This window comes from Anoplophora glabripennis, unplaced genomic scaffold, assembly GCF_000390285.2.
Source record: "Anoplophora glabripennis isolate ALB-LARVAE unplaced genomic scaffold, Agla_2.0 scaffold846, whole genome shotgun sequence".
Taxonomy (NCBI): domain Eukaryota; kingdom Metazoa; phylum Arthropoda; class Insecta; order Coleoptera; family Cerambycidae; genus Anoplophora; species Anoplophora glabripennis.
The window spans coordinates 161,981-167,350 of NW_019416940.1; the positions used below are offsets into that span (position 1 = coordinate 161,981).

The 5,370-nt window shown below is 33.4% G+C and overlaps 1 protein-coding gene across 1 annotated transcript in view; it reads right to left on the reverse strand.

The window, feature by feature from the left end:
* Positions 1 to 1,409, reverse strand: part of LOC108913643 (gonadotropin-releasing hormone II receptor-like) — a gene marked incomplete at its 3' end in the record, with an annotated part of 157,832 nt that extends 156,423 nt beyond the window's left edge. Inside the window, exon 1 of the mRNA XM_018719221.1 lies at positions 1,339 to 1,409. The remainder of the gene's footprint in view (positions 1 to 1,338) is intronic.
* Positions 1,410 to 5,370: the final 3,961 nt, after the last annotated feature.

Sequence of the window (5,370 nt, forward strand, 5' to 3'; positions counted from 1 at the left end):
TTGTTGTTGTTGTTGTTGTTGCTATTATTGTTACTAAAACCTCTTCAGTTTTACTTGGAAGTGTGTATGTCAGACTTGAGTGAGATGACATTTAATGAGAAATTAAATAAGTCAAGTTTTATTTATCATTAGCAAAGGATCTTAATTTATTCCTTTGGTTAGTGGTTGTTTTTGTATTTATATTTGGGTGGTAAGAGCAACGATCGTGGGTTTCTCTGCCATGCTCTTTCCCCACAGGAGCTCTAGGTGAGCCTGGCACTCTCCTTTTATGTTTAATGGTTGTTAATGTTTTTGTTGTTCTTTCTATTTGTCACATGTTTAATTTGAATTGTATGTAAATAAAGGTTAGGTGTATTTATTCTGCTTTTGTTTTATATAATTAAACCATATATCCCCTCTACAAAGTGAGTAGCCAGTGCCTTCCGGTCAATTAAAAATAGATACACAGAACGTAGGGATTCCTTATGACGATCACATATTTTTGGCCACAACTACGTTTACTTATTTTTTTGTCGAACCTAGGGTTGTTATACTACAGTATGTTTTTAACAAACTACTAACACATGAATTCATCGCAGTTATTAAGTGCTTTTTATAAAACTCTCGACAAAACGGGACATTTATTCCAGGTTTAATCTATGGCACAAAAATAGTAAAGGAACAAATAAAAATGATCTGAATTTAGGTCCACACCCACTGATGTATCACTAACTGAGTACGACGCCAAATTAATGGTATCCTGTCGGAATAATCATCCCCTCAAAATTGTATGTTCATTTAGATCCGAAAACGTCCAACAATAAATCACACGATATAAATCACACCTACCGATAAAAATTTGGCCGTATCTGTGACGCGGGTGATAAATAAGGTGTCAACTTTCAGTTTCGACATAATCCATATTTTACTGATATTTCGGCAGGCCTTTGACGGGGCGTTTGTACGTAACAGGAATGTTATTATTATTGTCGTCTGGAAATAAAATCAAATTTTATATGTATTCCGTACAGTTTTAAACAGGACAGACGATGTCTTGCTCAATAATCTACATCTTTTCCAGCATTTTAAAACCGCTAAGTTTAATTTCAGAAGGTGTTTCCCATGATTACATGATGACTATACTTTTAATGACAATTAGAAGAAAACTGGGGAATGAAAATTCATTAAGTTAAGCATTCGAAATAATAGAATCTTTGGCAATTGAAACAAATTACACAGCACCACAAAAAAAGTACTGTACCAGAGACACGAGTACATAGATTTTGTGTATTTTTTTATCCCAATTCCTACTTTGTTTCTGAATCCACTATTTTGTCTAAATGATAATCAAAAACTTACTCCTTTACGATTATCAGCTTCCTTTTAGCGACTTCCGTTGGTCTGTTTAACCGCTCCTAAAACTATTATTCACTTCTCGCCTAATCACTTCGTTCCAGTAACATCGATAAATTTCTAAATTGTTTCCGACAATGACGAACTTGCTCCCGATTCAGTCCCTGCGCGAGCGTGACTGCGAAACAAAAAGGAAACCGAATCTATCTCAAGACCCTACGCTGGGCAAATTGGGTAATTACGATAATTATGTGGAAGACTATTGCCTTCTCACAATAATTTAGCATGCGATACCCCTCTGTAAGTCGTTAAATTGACTAGGAAGCAATGTTAATTGTAAAATAATGGTAGATTGAAATAACTAAATTATTTTTCAAAATGTTACGCTGTTACTCGGTAAGAAATCGAAAACAAGACATATTATAAAACTATTGATAAAATGAAATATTGTCGTAAAGGCTGTAATGCGGAAACATGTTTTTATTTTTTGAATGGGCAAAAGTGTTTAGTACTTCGACCCTCTGAATCTGAATCTAAAGTCAGAATTTCTTGATTAGCTCCTGTTTTAACCCTAACATCAAGGCATTTCCTCTAGAAAGCGATTTTCGAAATTTTAAATCGACTTGAGTAGTCAGTTACTGAAAAAACATTCAAATTCACTGCTCCATAATTCAACCTTGTAACCTCAAAACTCCTTAGCAAAATGACAACTACAGACTCTGTAGATCGATTCAGGAACATAAATTTTGGAAGTCGATAAAATATCGGAGAGAATCAAATCTCCAGTCACCATGTCTTTTTATCTACGCCTGCAATTGAGGAGAAGGAAGGTTTTAAGATCATCGAAAATAATGTTCAGCATACTGCTTTAGATTTGGCAGTTCAAGAAACCATGCAATCAGTTCTGCCACATTGCAAACAGTATTTATACCAACGTGATGCATTTACCAGTTCCTAATTTCAAATATTTTCTTACTCCTTCTACTAAATTCAAGACTGTAATATTTCCAGCTGTTACAAAAGACAGTATTAACTCTTTTGTTTTGGTTTTTGGTATGATATCTTAGATACATAATCCTTTATGTCTCACGTTGCTAGAAGTTTTTTTGTAACTTTTTCTTACTAAGCCAATAATGTTTAGAATTTTAGGATTGCAACGTTCTGATTTTCTATTCAGGAATGCAATTAAATGTACGTATTTCTTGATATTGACATTTTTCTGGAGTCAAATTTCTGATCTTAACATTGAGTAATAGTACCAAACAGATAAAGGCTTAAGTGTTCTGCTTAGTTCGTTGAAATATACTGATAATCCTTTCTCATTAGTTGTATTGAATCTATTTTCTCTACACCAATTTTCATAGCGATCAAAAGCTTGTTCTTATTTCTCACGAGATTGGAAACAGTACTGAAAGGTTCATTCTCAATATCTGATGACGGATCTATATTAGGATAAATAATCAGGATCCTTTAACATAACTTGGTCATAGGTGACCCTTTTTCTTAATAGTAGATTTGTACATTATGTCGTAGTAGAATATGAATTACGAAAATAGCAATTATTGTTATTCTGACCAATAATCTCGACAGGTATAGATAAAAGTTGTACGCAAGATGTGGGATACTACATTATTATAGCACTTAAGTCGTTACATAATCTTTACATAAGTGCGGTCACAATAAATATGTCCCCCTATTGCGGTATCGGGTGTCCCAAAATTCACGCAAGGTTTGATTTTTGCGCCATTTGTACTGTGAAGTGTTGCCAACGAAAAGACAGCTGACAGTTCAGAGTTATTAAAAATGGGCGCTACACAAAAGAGCGACGCATTTTCCTTGTTGAGCAATATTTTAAAAATAATAATAATAATAATAATGAACGCCACAGTTCATACAAAATATAATCAAAATAAGGATTTAACTTCATCAACTGTGAAAAATTCAGGGAGACCGGATCAATTAGTGATCTTAAACACTCTGACCGTCCTTCAACAAGTAGGTCAACACAAAACAGTTCGTGAGAGTCTTGCAGAGAGTCCAGGGACATTCAACACTGTAGTCAAGAATGGGACATTTCGAGTAGCTCCGTACAGCGTCATTTCGAGTAGCTCCGTATAGCGTATTTTCACGAAAGATTTGCATGCTTACAATGTACATTTGACTCAATAACTAAACTATGCAAATCGAAGAGAGTTGGTTGAATGGATTATGGAAAAAGTGGATGCTGATTTTTCGAACATAATTATCTTCAGAGATGTGGCTTATTTTCATCTTAATGGCTTCATTAATCGACAAAATTGTCCCTTATGGGGTTCAGAAAGTCCTCAAGTTATTGTTAAGAAACAAATGCATCTACAACGTGTCATCGTTTGGTGTGGACTTTAGGCTAGAGGCTTCTTCTTCGAAAATGCGGCTGGTTCGGAAATAACAGTAAATAGTACTTGCGATATAATAATACAGTTTTCTGTGCCTAAATTACAAAATATGGATATAGATGACATGATGATTTAAACAAGACGGTGCCACATGCTATACGAGGTGTTAAGTACTCAAAATTGGAGAGTCTGTAAAGCATGTCGAAATATGATGAAAACCTTAGTAGAGTTTTTGTCAGTGGCGGCCCCTAAGGGAGATACAGCCCGTTGAAGAGGTAACTTCGGAAACAGTTTTTATTGCATAACTTCAAAACGGTTTAATATTAAATCTCGAAATTTTGGGGTTGTATTACTATTTATATGCTTAATAATCGGTATAATAAACAAATCAACATTTGCTACAGGGGCATAACAAAATGCGGGACCATGGGGCAAATTTCACAATTTTTTTTGTACGCAATTTTTTCTACTTCCTGAACCGAAATTATGAAATTATCATATTTTGCATAAAAAGGTACTCTTGTTAGATAGAATAGCATGAGCCGTTTTCTAGTAAAATCCATTTCAATAATTCATTACGTGCTCAAAAATTTCTGTTGAAAATAGATGTATCAAATTGTGCCTTGAGAAAATTACAGTTTATGACACTTAACAGAGGTGTCAAGTATGTATATGTCAATTGCTGCTTAGATTATCTCAATATTCCAATCTAAGAAATTTGAATTTAGATATTGTAATAAACAGAATAAACTAAATAATTATTATACTAGTTTAGATACAGAGGAGTCCGCGCTGATTACCTATCCGCGGCGGGCAGGTGTGAACGAATTCGAAAGACTACATTTACAATAAAAATTTTATGGTTCATGGGTCTTTTTTTAATATTTTTTTATTTTCAAATAAAAATAATAAGAGTAATAACATTTTATTATTCAAAATTATTTATGTTACTATTTACTACAAAACTATCTACTTAACTGTGATATTAAACCCTGATTTAGTAACAGTTACATAACAACTACAATAACGATAATAATAGTACAAAAGAAAAATTAAATAAAAATAGTAATTTTCTCATGGCACAATTTGATACATTTATTTTGCAGTAGGAATTTTTGAGCAATTAATGTATTGTTGAAATGACTTTTACTGGAAAATGGCTCATGCTATGAAAATCTAACGCGAAATATTATAAATTTTCATAATTTTGGTTCAGGAAGTAGAAAAAATTGTGTACAAAAAAAATTGTAAAATTTGCCCCATTATCCCGCATTTTCTTGGCCCCTGTAGCAAATTTTGATTTGTATATTATACCGATTATTAAGCATATAAATAGTAAGTCAACCTCAAAATTTCGTCATTTAATATTAAACCGTTTTGAAGTTATGAAATAAAAACTCTTTCCTGAGTTACCCAAAAGCTCTACTAAAGTTTTCATCATATTTCTACATGTTTTACATAATCTCTAATTTTGAGTACTTATTTCGTTAAAATCTTGTATAACCCACCAAGCTCGCGACCACCACGACCACACAGGCGGAAATTGAACGCTGTAATAACGAAATTCAACCGCATTTATACACGGCCCTGGAAAATTTCGACAGTAGAGTGCGTATGTGCCAGCAAAACCATGTAGGTCATTTATCCATGCATAACCCTATTC